The sequence below is a fragment of the Nilaparvata lugens genome, chromosome 13 (assembly GCF_014356525.2).
Source record: "Nilaparvata lugens isolate BPH chromosome 13, ASM1435652v1, whole genome shotgun sequence".
Taxonomy (NCBI): Eukaryota; Metazoa; Arthropoda; class Insecta; order Hemiptera; family Delphacidae; genus Nilaparvata; species Nilaparvata lugens.
The window spans coordinates 9,288,618-9,309,388 of NC_052516.1; the positions used below are offsets into that span (position 1 = coordinate 9,288,618).

General features: G+C 33.2%; 1 protein-coding gene and 1 non-coding gene across 2 annotated transcripts in view; one reads left to right on the plus strand and one right to left on the minus strand.

The window, feature by feature from the left end:
* The window catches only part of LOC111055509 (MAP kinase-interacting serine/threonine-protein kinase 1), a 135,069-nt gene that overhangs the window by 27,803 nt on the left and 86,495 nt on the right, over nt 1-20,771 (plus strand). The gene's annotated exons all lie outside the window — the stretch shown is intronic.
* Nucleotides 16,032-16,103, minus strand: Trnag-ucc. The gene has a single exon. It is a non-coding gene; the product is annotated as a tRNA-Gly (tRNA).

Here is a 20,771-nt window from a genome sequence, read left to right on the forward strand (position 1 = left end):
GCACCGAGCTTCGCTCGTTATTTTATTTATTGATAAACAGAACTCAATTATTTAAAATGATTGGGGAAGGATTAACAGGTACAGCCCAAAACTATTATTTCTTCCCCGAATTTCGATTTATACACTATAAATATTCCAAAAAGTAGGTTATTTTCCATACACTTGAATTCAGGCCAATTTTCAGTCCAAACATTTGAAAACAAAAAAGTTATAATTTTGATTGTTTACAAACCAAATTGAATAATAAAATAACACTCACTAATCACTTAACTGTATACAATCTCATGTCAACAAATCAGATTATTTTGATCGAGTCAATTAAAATTTCTAGATTTCTCGCGAGATACTGTAAGCTAATTGATTACACAGCTGATCTCCCACATAGGCACACGCATTTTCTTTTATCGACAGACGACGAAATTATCATCTGTTTTTCCAAGGATGAATTATCCTTTTCATGTCCTTCAGCGCGTTTTCCCAGGGATGAGACCTAGTGCAATCGAATTTTTATATCATCAACCTACTATGTTCCAAATTTCGTGAAAATCGTTGGAGCCGTTTTCGAGATACGTTGAACATAAATAACCATATAACCAGATATAAAAATATAAACAGAAATTGCTCGCTTAATATAATAGGATATTTTCCCATTTTCGCACACATTGATTCACTGTATTTATTTGTTACAAGGTCTAACAGTTCATTGGCGTCTCGCCTCACACCTCCCACTTTTGTTTCTCCCCTCTTTCGTCTTCACATCCTCCTTATTTCCTAATTTTCTCATCCTTTCCAACTTCTTTATAATCTTCATTTTTCTCACCCTTCCATCATATTGTTGTATCGGGTGGTTATTCATAAAGGACTTGACAACTTTGAAAATTCATATAAATCTTATTAAACAAGGTACAGAGCTGGTTTTGGTGATGTTTTAAAGGAAAACACTTTTTTCAGGAAAAGTTTTTTACCTTAAACTAAAGATTTTCTATGTGACCTCCAGGTATTTATTTGTTACAAGGTTCAGTAGTTCATTGCCCTTTTGCACCTCCTTCTACTTTTCTTTCTCCTCTCTTTCGTCTTCTCATCCTCCTTCCTCTCTCATTGTCTCACCCGTTTCTTGTATTGATGTGTTTATTTGTTACAAGGTAGTTTGTTGGCCCCTCAGCCTCTCACTTCCTTTTTTTCTCTTCCTTGTTCGTAATTTTCCTCTTCTCTTTCAACAACCTCTTCTGACTCATTTTGATCTTGTTCATTTCCGTTATTGTCTCCTTTTCCCACAATTCTCTTGATGTATCCATCTATATTACAACGTACAGTAGTTCGTTTGCCTTTCGGTTCAATTTTTTGTTCTTTCTTATACTTTGTTTTTTCCCCTTTTTCTGTTTTCTCTTGTCCTCTTTCAACTCATTTGTGTCGTTTTCATCCTCTTTCTACTTATTTTTGTCCTTTTTTTTCTTATTCTTCTCTACTTTCCCACCCATCTCTTGCACATTGATGCATCTGTTAAAATGTAGTTCGTTTTCTTCTCCCCTCACTCCTTCGTCTTCTATTGATTCTCTTTTTCGTCCTCTTCCTCATACTTTACCATATGCCAAATAATACATTTTAATACTGTAATTGAGATTGAATATTTTGTCAATTTCTTATATTTCTACATTATTAGACCCCGATCTGCACAGAAATAACTTGCACAGGAAATAAATAGCGTATTAAAATTATTGTTTTTGAGTTTCCTGAAAAATTTCGATTGTGGACAATTCAGCTAAGGTTTTGGACAGTTGCAATGATAGTTTTTATAGCCTATCTGTATTTGGTACAGTTTCACTGTATGATAGGCCCAGATCTAAATCAAAATCCACTAAATTTACTTAGTCTATAGCTCAAGCTCTGTCTATATCTTCACCTGTATGTATGTATCACTATGTCTATGACTAACCGTCAGGCTCGCTTCGCTCGCCATATCCGTCTAGCCAGGGGGCTCCGCCCCCTGGACCCCCGACTGGATCGTCCAAAAATAGGATCAGCGGGCTCGCTTCGCTCGCCTGCATGTAGACCTCAGCGGAACCTCTATACCGAATTTGAACGTATTATGTCAATTTGATCTCGAAAAACACCTGTTACTATATCGGCGTATCTTTGGCGAACAAAATTCTTCCATCTCAGCTAAACCTGTGTACTGATTTTTTAAAAATACATTTCCATGAATTATTGAAAAAGGTGAGGAAACGCAGAAAAGCTGAGAAAACGCTAATTATGGGCGTTATTTCAAATTCCTTCTAACACAACATTATTGCACCCCAGCTGAGCTTCTGTAGTAAATTTGAACATTTTCTGTTTATTTGTTCTCGATAAAGCTGAATGGATAAATTGGTATTTAGGAGGTCCTGGATAAATGCATTTCAATCTTCAACTTGGTGCCAACCTAACAAAGTCAACTCAACTTAATGCCAACCTGACAAAATTTTTAATTTAGTTACCAGAACAACTGTTTCGAAGAGGTACTCTCTCTAGATTATAGTTCTATATAACTTATGGTATGGACATTTCAATAAATTATAATTTTAGATATTGGAATAAGAAGAATATACATGCTAAAAGACGAACTTTAAACCCTTAAAAACCACCCTTAGAGTTTAAATATCGCCAAAAGATTTCTTAGTGCGCCTCTAAAGGGCCAACTGAACATACCTACCAAATTTGAACGTTTTTGGTCCGGTAGATTTTTAGTTCTGCGAGTGAGTGAGTGAGTGAGTGAGTGAGTCAGTCAGTCAGTGAGTGAGTGCCATTTCGCTTTTATATATATAGATTGGGCCATGTATTTCTCTAAATTCATAGCTAAGGTTCTGTACATTATGATAGTTTGTATATCTGTATTTAGTACAATACTAAATCTACTATCCAATCTAGTAAATCTATAGCTCAAGTTCCGTATATATCTCCACCTGTATGTTTGCATCACTATATCTATGACTGGGCCTTCTATCTAATCCACTTGAGTCATGCTGTGCTGCAGATTGGGTCTGTTGTTGAACTAGAGGTTGTTGAACCTTGTTGCAATGTTGTTGATGTGTTTTTTCCTGTGAAATATCAATTTTTATGTTGACATTTCCTGTTGGTGTTTTTTAGTTGTAAAATTTGTAAGGTATCTGGTTTTTCAGATTGGTTTCATTAGTTTGTAGATCGGCGACTTGCGTTAGTTTGCAATAATATTGGTCAGATGTTGTTTTCGAATGATACTGTATTGGATATTTCTTTCCAAACTTGGGACCGTGTTTTTAGTAATAATAAATTTATTCTGGCATGTATATTACATTTGGAGTCGATAGTGAATGAGACTCTGTCTTGCAAAACTAGGGCCGTATTTTTAACCCATTCATTGAGGTAGTATTCTGTGACACTATTCGTATGTATTTTTACATGTTTATGAATAAAGATTTTTCCAATTCAATTCAAGGTGCGTACAGATTTACGCGCCGCGAACATGAGCAATTCAATTTTAATCAGCTGATGCCAAGCTTTTCATATCTGTATCTTACCGTTTCTGTAAATATACAGATATAAAAAGCTGATTAAAAGTGAATTTATTGCTCATGTTCGCGGCTCGTATATCTGTATGCACATTTGGAATTATTCATTAATATACTAATGGTATTCTAATTGCATTCAATATTCATTGAGATTAATATTGTTCATGCTTTGTAAATTTCTTTGAATAAAACAGAGTAGACATATTTTTGATTAGATTAGATTATTATTCTCTGGCTACACTAAATTAGTGTTCAAGCCATAATATATCTTAACCTACATGAATAAAGAAAGAACTCAAATCGTATCTTCTATTTCATCTCATTTTCATTATTTTTCTTCTCTTGTTCTGCTACTCGAACTTCTCCTTCTGCTGAAACTCAGCCAAACTTTTTCTACTCCAACTTACGCACAAATTGTCGTCAATACAAATGCTTTTCTTCTTATTTTTCTAACTAAAACTATTTTACGGAGAAAGTTGGCACTTTTATCAGCAGTTTTCTCATTGTTATCTGTCTCGCTCTCTCCTTTAGCACGTCAATAACCCATGAAAGATCAGATAAAAAAGTTGTAACATGGAGAAAGCTACAAGAATAGACAAAAGTTTATGCCAAATTGGTTGATGCAACTTTCGATTGAAACAATTTTTCATAGATTATTTTATTCTGTATAAACTGGTCATTTCGGTAAAGCATAAGTAAAAAATCTACAGTATTTGTTAAACGTTATGATGCAATAGCAAGACCGTAGATTATGGATTATCTATTTAATAATATGGGATGACTTTGCACGTAAATCAGGATTTTATCACAATTTAGATTTTAGCTCTTTATGGGTTACTTCATTTTAGAAAAAAATGTTTATCTTCGGTTTAGAATAAATAAAAATTATTATGACTATTTACGTGAATCTTGATATTATCACATTTCAGATTTCATCACTTTACGGATTACTTCATTGTAGAAAAAATATTTATTCTTGGTATAGAATAAATAAAAATTATCTATCATCAATATTTAGTTGAATCTGGATATTATCACATTTCAGATTTCAGCACTTAATGGATTACTTCATTGTAGAAAACATATATTTATTCTTGGTATAGAATAAATAAAAACAAACTATCATCAATATTTAGTTGAATCTGGATATTATAACTTTTCAGATTTCAGCACTTTATGGATTACTTCATTGTAAAAAAAATATTTATTCTTAGTTTAGAATAAATATTGAAAGTTATTATTGCTATGATGTCATTAGATTTTGATATTGGATATTTACGTGAATTAGAATAATAGTGGTATCAAGTTTCAGATTATGTATTTACGTGCGTTTTTGTACAAATAAATCAGATCATGCTGATGTATAGAAAGTTTAGTTGACTCAACATAAAATATGTATTCTTGAAATACAACAACGTGATACCCTAGAACGCACGCATTGCTAAGTCTACAAAATTTACTATAATCTGGGCCATTATTTCAAGTATCGTACGATTATAGTGAGTGCGTAATAGTGGAAATTATTAATATATACTGACGCACTTGAGGAAAGTAGTAGAAAAATAGATGAATTTGTTGAGTTGTGTGAAAAAGCAGATAGTGGGAAATCTAGATAGTAGAATATAAAAATATTATGGTAATAGATTATAATAAATAGATGAATATGTTGAGTTGTCTGTATAAGCAGATAGTGGGATATTTCCTCTTATAGTTTTGAAAAATATGATGGTAATAGATTATAATTATTGATTGGTGGGTTAGGAAACAATGCATGTAATTGTAGATTTAACTCCATGGGAGAATGCTGTAATCATGAAATATCTCCAATAGTTTCCAAAAGTATGATGATAATGGTTAGGTTAGGTTATATGGCCATGGTTGTTCATGATGAAATAAGGGAATTTTTTTGTTTATCTTAGCAAACAGCCTATAGTGAGGTCCACGTTATAATGACAGTATTTGATGAACTTTGGTTTTGCTATCCTTGTCTATCATTCGACAAAGTCGGTGGTACTATCCTTTTCTAGGTCCACAACGATGCCAATTATGTTTTTGACAGTGTAGAAATATAATTAATTAATGCAGAGAATCGGCATCGCTATTCTTCTATCTTCATCCACTGCCATTATAACGTGGACCTCACGTATAGTGCAATATTTCCTGAACAGTTTTAGATTATGAATTTCACGAATTTCCCCAGTAGAGGACCAATATTAGATTCTATTTTTTTGATTATTGGATTCTATTTTATTATTGCATTCTATTATATCTATGATAGTATATCTCTTCGCTAGTCTATTTTTTTCGGATAATACAAGTAAATTGGAGTTATTTACTATGAGATGAGGTGACGATGGTTTTTTTTAATCTAAAGGTGCGTGCAGATTTACGCGCCGCGAACACGATCAATTAATTTTTAATTAGCTGATGCGAAGCTTTTTATATCTGTATCTTATAGTTTCTATACAAATACAGATATAATCACCTGATGGAAAGTGCATTGGTCGTGTTCGCGGCGCGAATTTGTACGCACCTTTAGGTGTAAGGTGTAAAGAGTATGAACAGTAAAGTATATACATTTTTTGACTATTTTATCCGATGATATGGAGAAGTTTGCAAGATAATCTCGTCTCTACTACTTGACCACGAAATTAGAAATTATAGAGAGTTCTAAAAAGTACAGAGAATTTTGAAAGTACTCTATTTAGAGTACAGAGAATCTCTCTTTACAAAGAGTATTACTGACACAAAAACTCATGTTCAAATTTAAACTCAAATTCCCACACACTCTCACAACAAGAGTGTTCATGAACACACACACTCACACTAACGAAACGAGGTGAAAGGGTCAACGTACGCACTCTCACACTCACACACCTTGGCTCGTGCCTGTCTTTGTGAGTGCGCGGAAAATCAATGCAACTCTGTAGCTGGCAAATCTCTTCTATCACTTTAAATTGCATCCAATTTCATTGTGCAGTTGCAAAGGTTAAAACTGCATAGGACTAGTTGCAGTTGGGGAAGTTTCTAATTTCTAATCGCGAAGTGAGGTCTAAGATTCAAGTCGACGGTTTGGCATTTCTCTCAATGTTTATATGTTGCGCATTTACGGCGAAACTCGGTAATAGATTTTCATGAAATTTGACAGGTATGTTCCTTTTTTAATTGCGCGTCGACGTATATAAAAGGTTATTGAAAATTTTGCATTTCAAGGATAATATAAAAGGAAAAAGAAGCCTCCTTCATACGCCAATATTAGAGTAAAAATCAGACTATAGAATTATTATTCATCATAAATCAGCTGACAAGTGATTACACAGATGTGTGGAGAAGCCAGTATATTGCTGTATTTCCATAAGGTCTAAAGTTTCAATCAGGTACTTGTGGATGAGAATACTGCGTGAGGTCTACTGTTCACAGAACTACTAATGTAGCAAATAGTCAATTTACAGAAATACAAATTCCGATTACTGTTGTATATAGAATAAGGGTGTACTGTAAAGTATTGCAGGGTTCCCATATGTATGTCTCCCGCTGTATAGAGGTAAAGCTCTATTTGATTCAGCTCTAAGCTCTAATCTAAAGCTCTGATAAAGCTCTAAAATTTCAAAGCATGATTTGTCCAGTCATTGAAACTAGGGCAAATGTTCATATTAGTGCATTCTGCCATCTATTATGAAAAAGGGCTAATGTTGACATTATCCTCTATAGTGAGGTTTATGTTTTAATGATTTTATTTGACTAGCCGTGTGGCTCGCTTCGCTCGCCATATCCGTCAAACCAGGGGGCTCCGCCCCCTGGAACCCCGACTGGATCGTCCAAAAATGAGATCAGCGGGCTCGCTTCGCTCGCCTAAAACGCTGGTAAAAACACTTGTTACTATATCGGCGTATCTTTGGCGAACAAAATTCTTCCACCTCAGCTAAACCTTTGTACTGATTTTTTTCAAATATAGTCTATTTCCATCAATAATTGGAAAAGGTGAAAAAACGTAGAAAAGCTGAGATAAACGTTGGAAAAACGCTGATTTTGGGCGTATCTTTGATGAAATATTGAAGTCACCTCATCACAAAATCTTTAGATCCTAGCTAAACATCCTTACCAAATTTGAACATTTTCTGTCTATTACTTGATAAAAGGACTGATAAAACGCAAAAAACCCGCTAATTTTGGTCGTATCTTAGACGTTATTTCAAATTCCTTCTAACACACCATTATTACACCCCAGCTGAGCTTCTGTAGTAAATTTGAACATTTTCTGTTCATTTGTTCTCGATAAAGCTAAGAAAACTCTGGAAAAACGCAGATTTTGGGCATATCTTTGGAAATTTTTCCAAATCCGTTCTTAGTGCGCCTCTAAAGGGCCAACTGAACATACCTACCAAATTTGAACGTTTTTGGTCCGGTAGATTTTTAGTTCTGCGAGTGAGTGAGTGAGTGCCAATTCGCTTTTATATATTATATAGATTAACATTGGTGTTGTTATCCTTGTCTACGATTCGACAAATCAGATGTGTCACAAAATTTTTAAACAAAAATGAATTTTTTAAAAATTAACAATATACCAGTATCAACTATCTTCTGTAGAAGGCAGTGGCAAGGCAGAGAATCGTCAACGCTGTTCTCCTATCTTTCAGCACTGCCATTATAACGTGGACCCCACTATAGAAATTCAGAGAAATGATTAATTGAGAATGTCATTCAAACTTTGAACCATCTATGTTTGTTCAGAGATTATAGATTTTACTATTAGTATTCTATTATTATTAATATCTATTATATTCGATATTAGTATTCTGTTGTTCTATGGTTTGATTGACGTTTAACCTTAGATTGAGAGAGAAATATAGGAGACTGAGATGGGAACAGTAGAGACGTGCAGACTAGCATGTGAATGCCAACAATATTCAGAAGATAGTGCCAGATTTACACACTCTACTATAATGAGGTTCACGTTATAATGGCAGTGTTTGATTAACATTGGTGTTGCTATCCTTGTCTATCATTCGACAAAGCAGATAGCGCTAATCTTTTCTAGCTCCACACAGTTACTAAATCGTTTGTATGCTATGTAGAAATGTAATGGACTACCAGTGTATTTAATCTCAAATATCGGGGACCGAGCTTCGCTCTTGGAGTACAAAAGCATAAAAAATGTATTACGAAAGAAGAAATTATAATAACATTCATACAGAAATATTCTATCTAATCACAGTAAATTGAGATTAATTCCCAGAGGAATGCAAACATTTCCCTCACAAAGGCCCAGTTGCACAAAAGCCGGTTAGATTTTAATCCTGATTAACTTCACGTAAACCAAATCAGAGAAGACCATTTCAAAAAGATGGATCTACTAGAATTAATCAGGATTGAAAATAACCCGTCTTTTTTGCAACCGGCACTTAGTACCTGATTGAATGATTACAAAAGTTCAACAGCTGAGTCATAATATTGACATAGTCCCACACACATGAACTCACTCACTCATTTCCATCATCAACAGACGATGAAAAAATTATTATCAGCTGTCCTCCCAAGGATGAATAATAATTATCCTTTTAATGTCCTTCAGAGAGTTTTCCCAGGGATGAGACCTAGTGCAATCGAATCCATATATTATAAACCTACCATGTTCTGAATTTCGTGAGAATCGTTGGAGCCGTTTTCGAGATCCGGTGAAATAAAAACAGATAATAAACATCTAAATATCCAAACATCTAAACATATAAACAGAAGTTGCTCGTTTAATAGTATAGGATCTATGAGAATGTATTTTTGAACCATGAAAATATATATTTTCTTGGTGTATTTAATAATTGAACAAGCGTAAGCGAGTTCTTACTTTTGTCTCAAGACCATAATCGTTGTCCATCTGTATGTTCTACAATAATTTAGAACGTTTTGTAAATCATCTGCAAATTCACAACACATGTTCATAAAACCATTATGAAAAAAACCAATCACAAAACAGATTTCAGGTACATTATAAATTGCATGCAATCAATAACAACTACTCTTGAATTTCCACTGCTTTCAATAGAACATCTGACAGAATATTCTTTATTCATTTATACAATAAGTACATTATCAAAATGATAGGGAAAGGAAAAATAAGGTAACCTTGTGCTATTCCTCTCCCAAATTTAGATAACTAATAGTCAGGAATAGGTTAAGTCTTGTAGTTCTTCAATTCACAAAATTTTCAGTCCTCAAGTATTCTCACAATGTAGATTCCCAAATATGAGAGGCATTATGAGCGAGTTCTCCAGCCTGAGGGCTCACTAACTTTTAGGGCCGATTTCTGAGCTCGGGATTCAGCTAAGTTCTAGACTTTGAACAGCTGGAGTCAGAAAATTGGCTTTCCAAAACGGGGCGTAGTCGCAGTTTTTTACTTTCCTTGCCCTATTACCATAGGTAAGGAAAGTATTGCTTTCCAAAAAAATTTAAGGTACCCCAATTTCATGCTTTCTATACGTTTCAAGGTCCCCTGACTCCAAAAACATGATTTTTGGGTGTTGGTCTGTGTGTGTGTGTGTGTGTGTGTGTGTCTTTGAACACTATAACTCCATTCCTAATTAACCGATTGACTTGAAAATTTGAACTTAAGATCCTTATACTATGAGGATCCGACAATAAGAAATTCAATAAAATTCAATTCAAAATGGCGGATAATGGCTAAATAACCATGTTTTTCACGGTTTTCTCGAAAACGGCTCTAACGATTTTCTTCAAATTTATACCCTAGATAGCTACTTATAAGCCCTATCAACTGACATAAGTCTCATTTCTGGGAAAATTGCAGGAGCTCCGTAATATTCCTGTGAAGAATGAATTTTGTGAAATTTCTATCACGATTTTCTCAAAAATGACTTGACCGATTTTTTTCAAATTCATACTCTGTATAGTTATATATCAGCTCTATTAACTGGCATGAGTCTCCTGCCTGAGAAATTAACAGGGGGTCCACCCCATCCTTGAGAAATTTACTTTGTAACCTCCTTATCGTGCGTGAGGTAGGTAGGTAGAGCAGTTTATTCAAAAGAACACATGTTGATATTTTATTTGTAGAACAGCTGTTTTGACAAATTTAAAAAAAAACTCAAATTTCATAATTCAAACAAAGGAAAAAATACTCTGAACACAATCACAATAGTATAATCGTAGTTTTAATTATTTAGCCGCCAATCGGCATAATGTTATTCCTTAAATTATCCTCGTTTAAGAATGAGGCTTATAGATCAATGAGCCAGGAAAGTTGTGTGAGTGTACCACACCAGATTTTTATGATAATTTTTTTTTCTCATTTTTGTTTAATTGGAAACGTTTTTCCTGACAAAATAAAATATTTCAAAATATTTTCTTAATAATTCAAAATAGCTGAAACTTTACACTATTTTTCACTCTTTATTCTATTTTGTGTTCAATTTCCTAGTTTCTCGAAATTAAATTTAAACGTTGACTGCGACTACGCCCCGTTTTGGAAAGCCAATTTTCTGACTCCAGCTGTTTAAAGTCTAGAACTTGACTAAATCTCGAGCTCGGAAACCGGCCCCAAGTATCGATAATGTGTTGTTGATAGTACTTGGCTTTTTCAGTACTTGTTTACTTGGTGTGTGGTAGAAATTGAGTCGTAGGACATGAGTTGTGTGTTGTGTTGTCTGTGAGAGGTGTGAGTTATCGCATAGCATGGAATATGCGCACAAGTTGAGTTCATTTTCAAGGACTGGGAGCGTTTTGGCAATGAATTCGGCTTTGACATTGAAAACTGTCTCTCTGCCTCTACTTGCTACTGAATTTCTGATTTTTCTTGTCTTCCTCCTTATTCTCCTTCTTGTTCTTAGGTTATGAGTAGGCTAAATAATAGAAACTTTGTTTTAAGTGTCTTCCAAAACATTAGCAAGTAGTTTTCAAACCAAATATATGTTGATAAAGTTTGTAGAGTGAATATTGATGTTGTGAAACTTTTCCATGAATAAAGTGGATTTTTTGACAGTTTCTGAAGTCTTTTCAATTATGTTGAGCTCGGATTGTAGTCTGTACCTAATTTCAACCAGGATTCCCTCATAAAAAAAACATAGAATTACAATGAACACGGTGAAGTATTGCATTTTTAGCTTCTAAAAGTTTAAGCTTACAATACAATTTTTTAGCTTCCTATTTCAATTCCATGAACTCTTCTATTATAGAGAATTAGTTCTTATAAGGCACTATCATAGTTCAATAAATAATTAACAATACATAACCATCTCTTGATATCCACTTGTTCCTGTTGAATGTCTTGTATTATACTAATTGTTAAGACTTCAGCAGAACAATTACATTCATAATCACAATATGATAAATTTACAATATCAAGTATTTGTACACAATGTGATAAATAAATATCTATTCCAATTTATTCTCCTAGATTGTCATAATCTATGCCATAACAATAGAGAATTTTTCAACAGTTATATATGAGAGTAATTTTAGTTTCAATTGAATGGTGAATGAAATGATTTTATTGTAATTGTCTAGATTTCTGAAGAACTATTACCTCTATTTCTTTATCAACTGAACAATAACCATATCATAGTCATTACCTCAAGAGTCACAAGAACAATTAACATTATTATTAAGATTTCTTTGGAATTTGAGCATTAAAACCCATGCATCTATTGTTGCAAATGTCATATTAACTCAAATATTGAACATAAAAACCCATGCATTCTATTGTTTCATATTTGTGTTATAAACTCCAATCTAGTCTTGGGAATATAATGTCAGAGTAGGTGTTGATAGTTGAATGTAAATGTGGTATGCTGTATGCTAATCAGTTTAAAAGGGAATATAGTTGATAAAATGTCACAGTGGTATGCAAATCAGTTTAGAAGGAAATAATAAATATGTGTCTTGTATATCTGCGGTATGTTAGGACTATCAGGGAGATATCATATAATTATCATGACAGTCTACTGTTTATGTAATAGGCTCCATTGAAATCATTAATGGTGTCTATTGTCTTCAGGGTATTGTAAAGGCTTACAGTGAGGTCCATGTTTTAACTAGTAGTTCTGTGAACAATAGACCTCACGCAGTATTCTCATCCACAAGTACCTGATTGAAACACTATAGTCCTTATGGAAATACAACAATAGACTGGCTTCTCCACACATCTGTGTAATCACTTGTCAGCTGATTTATGATGAATAATTCTATAGTCTGATTTTTACTCGAATATTGGCGTATGAAGGAGGCTCCTTTTCCCTTTTATATTATCCTTGAAATGCAAAATTTCCAAAAACCTTGTATATACGTCGACGCGCAATTAAAAAAGGAACATACCTGTCAAATTTCATGAAAATCTATTACCGCGTTTCGCCGTAAATGCGCAACATATAAACATTTAAACATTAAGAGAAATGCCAACAGTCGACTTGAATCTTAGACCTCACTTCGCTCGGTCAATGATAGTATTTGATTAACATTGTTAACCTAGTCTATCATTCGACAAAGCAGGTAGCACTATCCTTTTCTAGCTCTGCAATGTTGCCAGGTCGCATGTTTCAACAATCTAGAAATATAGTTAATCAACAAACTTTTTATTCTCAGTTATGAAAATTTATTATTCAATCATTGAAAAATATATTTGATCATTGAAAATATATATTGACTAGCCGTCAGGCTCGCTTCGCTCGCCATATCCGTCTAGCCAGGGGGCTTCGCCCCCTGGACCCCCGACTGGATCGTCCAAAAATTAGATCAGCGGGCTCGCTTCGCTCGCCTGCATTTTTCATTTGAGCATGCTTCATACCATCAGAAAGTCAAAGTACTTCTCTCTCGATTCAATCACCCAAACGCAAAAACACCGCTAATTTTTTGCGTATCTTTGGCGTTATTTTAAATTCATTCTAACACAACATTATTTCACTCCAGCTGAGCTCCTGTAGTAAATTTGAACAAAAAACGCTGGAAAACGCAGATTTTGAGCGTATCTTTGGCGTTATTTCAAATTCCTTCTAACACAACATTATTACACCCTAGCTGAGCTTCTGTACTAAATTTGAACATTTTCTGTTCATTTGTTCCTGATATAGCTGAGAAAACGCTGGAAAAAACGCAGATTTTGGGCGTATCTTTGGAATTTTTCCCAAATCCGTTCTTAGTGCGCCTCTAAAGGGCCAACTGAACATACCTACCAAATTTGAACGTTTTTGGTCCGGTAGATTTTTAGTTCTGCGAGTGAGTGAGTCAGTCAGTGAGTGAGTGAGTCAGTCAGTCAGTCAGTCAGTGATTGAGTGCCATTTTGCTTTTATATATATATATATATATATATATATTATATATATATATATATATAGATTATTTCAAACAAGTAGGAACAGTAAATATTACAACAGATATACCGGTATCAGTTATCCTTTATAGAAGTCAGTGGCAAGGCAGAGAATGGGCAACGTTGTATTCTTATCTTTCTCCACTGCCATTATAACGTGGACCTCACTATAGTTAAGTAAGCTTGAAGGATGATAACTGGTAAAATTGTAGATAATTTCATGCTCATGTGTTTAGGTAATATGCATTCCAAAGTAATTGTGAATACCTTCTTGAACGATAAGCAATAATTGTTGTAAGGAGTCTATAATAAAGCTAAGCTTTTCTATTACTTTCTACTCAGTTGAGAAGGAATACAATGCCACGGTTCTTATAGGAGTGTTCACAAATTGGTAGACTGGGAATGTGTGAATTGTCTCATTTAATGACAAAGTGTATTTAAATTTTTCCCATCAGAGTAAAATTCAATATAAAATATGGTTTCAGTGTTTACAGGTATTGAAATGTCCATACTTGTAGCATTCTGGAATTTGTAATATAAGAATTTATTTAAAATATTTTCTTGATTTATGAAGGATTGAATAAATAAGATAGGTTAACAAATATGATAAGATTAACAAATGATCAGGATGGATGAATGAAAAATGCGTGTGAGTATTTTTGAAATATTTATCACAAAAAATCTGAATTTGATTCATTTTTGTTGATTTATGAAGGATTGAATAAATTATGTTAACAAATATGATAAGATTAACAAATGATCAGGATGGATGAATGTTTGAAAAATGCGTGTATTTTTGAACTATTTATCACAAAAAATCTGAATTTGATTTATTTTTGTTGGTTTATGAAGGATTGAATAAATTAGGTTAACAAATATGATAAGATTAACAAATGATTAGGATGGATGTATATTTGTAAAATGCGTGTGAGTATTTTTGAACTATTTATCACAAAAAATCTGAATTTGAAATATAAATCGAGTGGAATCATATGATGCCCCCCCCCCTACTATGGGTGGAAAATATTGCTTACTCAAAAATTGTAGGCTTTAATCTCGGCTCATGCTTTATCGCCAAATTCTGAATACTACAAAACATGTTTATTCAAATGTTGTATTCGATAAAATAACTTATCACAAATTTTGGATTGGAGCCCATTATTTGGTTTGAAAATACCACTTTTTCTGTTTATGATAAATTTTACTATTAGGGGGTTATCTTCTGGTAGTTTTTGCTAAGAATACTGTCTCAAATTTTCGAAAAAACTTATGGTTATCTATGTTTTTCTCTGCTATTATATTTTACAAAATTAACCCAGTAAACAATTTTTTCGCATGAACGGTCAGCCAATTTTCTCGTGATGATGGTTCATGAGTTTTTTCACAAAAAAATCACTTCTTAAACAAATTTTTATCAAAGTCGTCGACTTCTCATTTGAACAAATATGTTAATTTGTTGTTTTTTTATTGTCTGCTTTTTGAAAAATAGGCATTTCTTTAAAAAATATAATTTGTTGTTTTTCATGTTTTTTTACTGTCTGCTTTTTGAAAAATAGGCATTTCTTCAGAAAATTCAATGACCTCCAAATATTCTGCTTGCATAGGTAATATACTTGCAAGAATTCTCTGAATTCACGTTTTCAAATATTCATCACATGCCACGTTTTATATCATCACGTTTCAAAATAATTTATTTCATGTATACTATATCTGAAATTAAGTATTTTCTTCTATATTATAATAATATCAAATACCTATAAATTGCTAATTTTTTTCAAAATAAAATTTTCTATTGAAAGTTGAGGGAGCTTTCTCGCATTTCCCGAAATTTTTCCTCTCATGGTAAAAGAAACAATTTTTAGATGATGTTAATAATATTTATAGATGGCTTCCAACCACTAACAAATATAATCATAGTGGATGCTATTATTGTACTGTATATTGTAAAGACTATTGCTATATTTGTATAAAATAAATTAGATATCCCTTTCCCAGCTTCAAACAATTATTGAACTTGAAATAGATCATTGAAACATATTCTAAACCCATACAGAAAATTTAATTAAAAAAAAAAAACGTTCAATCGAAATACTATCCATAAAAATTGATATTGAATCTCTTCTAATGATTGAATATGTATTTGATTTTGATTGCCTAATTCAATTTATAAATTTGGAGCTGCAAAAAATTTGTGCGATGGCCGGGAATCGAACCCGGATCAACTGCTTGGAAGGCAACTATGCTGACCATTACACCACCATCGCACGATGAGTAGACTTTGCGCATCTTCGCTACACTAGATTCTGTCGTCAAGGACAGTATTTTCGCTTCACAACTTTGTAGGTTAGAACTTAGAACACGGAATAAGCATTTACAGTAGTGCTTCTTTCCTCTGTGCTTAGAATCTCTGGAAAACCAGGGAAATCTCTAAGGCCCGGTTGCCCAAAAGCCGGTTAAATTCTAACCGTGATTAAATCCAAGAGGATTAATCAAAGAAGGCCTTTTTGATAAGACGGCTTCTCTGACTGGCTCTCGTGGAATTAATCACGATTAAAATTTAACCGGCACCTATTGAGGGATATAAGGGGATAGGACTTGGAAAAATGTCAGAAAAGAAATGAAGAATTCTTGTTTTTTTTTGTGGTGTGCCTATAACCATTAGGCTATTGTACAGAAATTCATGTAGATAGATACCCACTTTGTGATAATTGAGATATTTTTGGGATTCATTGAAAAATCAATAAGTGAAGGATACATGATAGAACGGGTCATATAAGAGAAGTCACGGAATTCATTCTTGAGCGATAATAATATTTTTGGACCGAAATTTGTATTTTAATTAAACCTACTTGAAATTTGAATAGTGAACTATGTTGTTCATCTAGATTTGATGAGTATTCTATCATCAAAAAAACAGTTGATGTAGTTTATTTTGTTCTATTACTGATGTAAACAATCAACCTGATTTTATTTGGGAGAAGAGACTACCTGGTGTTCTCTCCATTTTTTTTCTTTTTGTGTAGTTGATATTGTGGTTATTATTCATAATCATATTTTTCTCCAAATCTTTCCATTACAGTTTATTATAGAGACTTGCTCCTTAATTTTATTTTAAAGTTTCACTCGAAAGAAACAGCCGATGAGTTTTGAAACTTGTCTCAGAAATTTGTTGTAATTATTTGAACAGTTTTCTCAGTGAGATTCACTTCTTACTGGCAGCATTGTCTAAATGGGAAGCAATGATTTCATTTATGAGGAATGATGCCAGTTTGAAATGTATCTCACCGTAGGATGTATTCTATTCGGATTCAAACATTCAATCTGAATTTAGATTTTTTGTTTAAAATCTTGAGATTTCAATCACTCGAAGTCTATTCTATTAATTGGTTTCTAAGGCTAGACGCACACCAGTTAGTCAAGACAAGACAAGACATGATCAGTGTAGTCACAATACTTCACATAGTAGCTTGTGACACAACTTACACTGATTAGTCATTGCAATTAGACTTGTTTTCATAAGCAACTATGTGAAGTATTATTAGGCTTATTATTAGACTTATTAGGCTATAGGCACACACCAGTTAGTCAAGAAAAGACAAGACACGTTTAGTCACAATACTTCACATAGTTGCTTATGAAGACATGTCTAATTGCAATGACTAATCAGTGTGTGTTGCGTCATAAGCAACTATGTGAAGTATTGTGACTGAACGTGTCTGATCATGTCTTGTCTTGTCTTGACTAGCTGGTGTGCGTCTAGCCTAAAATTTAATTATATATATGTTTTGTATTAGAGTTCTTGATATTAATTTATTATTGCCACTTTAATCATTTCTTGTATTCTTCTTTACAGGTATGTGAATCAGCAACCTATTGACAGTGTTGGTAATGTACATATCTGAAATATCAGTTACAGTAGTTATTTTACATAGATAATGCAGGAGATGACACCAACAATTTTCAGGAATGAAACTTGAGAGAATAATTAAGGAGAGTATCTTATAATTAGAGGAGAGAAACTTAGGAGACAAATTTGGGAGATGAACTTGGGAGGGTAATTTAGAAGAGGAAACAAATTCAGGAGAGAAACTTTGAGACAAACTTAGGAGACAAATTCAGATTAGAGGAGAGAAACTTAGGAGACATATTTGGGAGGGTAATTTAGAAGAGGAAACAAATTCAGGAGAGAAACTTTGAGACAAACTTAGGAGACAAATTCAGATTAGAGGAGAGAAACTTAGGAGACAAATTTGGGAGGGTAATTTAGAAGAGGAGACAAATTCAGGAGAGAAACTTTGAGACAAACTTAGGAGACAAATTTGGGAGGGTAATTTAGAAGAGGAAACAAATTCAGGAGAGAAACTTTGAGACAAATTCAGAACAGTAACTTAGGAAACAAATTTGGGAGATGAACTTGTGAGACAAATTCAGAAGAGAAACTTAGGAGACAAATTCAGAACAGAAACTCACGAGACCACAAAAACTTAGGAGAAAGATTTAGTAGAATAAGATTTTAGTAAAAATTTAGTAGAGGAAATTAGGAAACAAATCTAGGAGAGGAACTTAGGAAACAAAATCTGAAACATTTTTATGACTGTAAACAAAATCAACCACGTTTTCGTTCTCGAAAATAATCTTAGAAGCAGCCCTGAAAGATTTCTTTCAAAAACCAAAATTCTGAAATCTAAGGCAGTTCTTGGAACTTCCCTTTCTTAATCTTCTCTCCATTTTGGCTTTATTCTTCAATCGGTTCCGGTCCTTTTACCTTTATTTCGTGTTCTATTGAAACTCCTGGCCTTTCCCATGAGTCATCGGTTCCTTTCACATCACTCTCTCGTTCTCTTTCATCCTCTTTCACCTTTCATTCACAGCTCTCTCCCTTTGAACTTCCCTTCCCAGAAATACCCCTGCGTCATGATTCTGTTTGTTGGTTCCTTCTTAGAAATATTGTCTTTTGCGTTTATTCTTATTCGGTTTTTTCTTTTCCGTCCCTTTTCTGTTCTTCTTTGAAATTATTCTTTTTTCACTGTGCGTCATACTTTTTAATTCTTGTTCACCTTTTAGCAATGTTCTATTCCTTTGGAGCTTTTGTTGAAATGACCCTGTTTCATACCTTTCTATAGTAATTATTATTGAACGAAAATCCTAAAATAATTCCATCTGTAACCTTTCTATAGTCTTGTTCTGTTGTTTAAATCGATTATGTCTCATAGAACATAAACGTAATGACTTGGTGATATATACTTTTCAATATTGAATGAAAAAGACTAAGAAATTGTCAAAAAAACACTGATTTATTGATAATTAGAAAGACCGGTTTCGGTTATTACACCATTGTCAATCTCTGATAAACTCAGAGATACTTTTCAATAAATTACTTATGATATCAACTTAACATACTTAGGGCCGGTTTCCGAACTCTGGATTTAGCTAAGTTCTAGTCTGGAGTCAGAAAATTTGCTTTCCAAAACGGGGCGTAGTCGCATTTCTATAATTGGAAACATTTTTCCTTGACGAATTGAAACATTCCTAAATAATTCAAAATAACTGATACTTTACACTATTTTCTCTTCATTTCATTTTGTGTTCAATTTTCTAGTTTTTTGAAATTCAATTTAAACGTGGACTATGACAATGCCCCGTTTTGGAAAGCCAATTTTCTGACCCCAGTTGTTTAAAGTCTAGAACTTAGCTAAATCCAGAGCTCGGAAACCGTCCCTTATTTTTATAGATGTACCAAAGTAATGTATGATCGTGATAGTTATATACAGTTAATCGCGAACATTATTATGATATAAATACAGATATACTTTTCCTATTCAGGTTATAGCATCCATCAAGTGTTTTACTGTATCAGCAAATAATAGGCCTAGCTACTCCATTGTATATGTAGTTAATACTATAATGATTCAGGTAATGAGTTGTATTAAATACAGCAGATCAACTCTCTCTGAGATACAGCTAACTTGTCTTTGCATAGTTACAGCATAATAATTATGATAGTTACCTAATTCTGTATAGTTATATTGCAGTATGTAAATAACTTTATAAAGCTAGCCATATTCTTCATTCAGTTATAGACCTTCAACAAAAGTACGATACAGTGTTGAAGTGGGATTGGGCGTGGATTGCTCATTTGCAATTTATTGATTAATTCAAATGATGTGATTTATTGATTTCTACTGATAGGTCTTTGTTGTCTATTGTATGGCCTTGTTGTGGCTGTACTTAACCCTCTCGTTCTTGAACTGAATGTACTTTGTTTTCAAATTTTATTGTTGTTAGTTAGTTTCTTATTGTAGTTAATTTGTGATAGTTTGTTTCTTATTGTATCTAGTCTTTGTGCGATCCAATATTATGTTGCTTTATAATGGTATAAATTGATTGGAATGAATCCTAGAATTGATTCAAATTGATGGATAAATAGATCAATAAAGTTTAATTGAATTCGCAACAAGGTTGAATTGAAAGATTTAAATTGAAGTGTTGTATTTGGAAACTAATATCAGAGACAAATAATATAAGTATTATACAAGATTTAAAAGTATATTTTCCTATTTATTCAGTGTTTGATGAAATACAGTCAAAACTACACAACATCTTGAAGAAATTGGAAAGATATAGTGTATATGTAGACATTTGAGACTCATGAGCTTTATATGTGTTGTGTATCTTCTTCTTCTTCTTCTTCTTCTTCTTCTTCTTCTTTTCTTCTAGTTCTTCCTCTCCTCGCTGCTTCTTCTTCTTTTTCTTATTTTTCTACTTTTTCCCCTCTTCTGTTCTTCTTTTTCTTCATCATCTTCTTCGTCTTTCTAACTATTTTACTCCACTTCGTCATTCTATATAATTATTTTCCTTGCATCTCTCATCTTTTCTCATTATTTTTCTTCATCATTTTCATCTCCTTCTTCTTTTTCTTCATCATTATCATC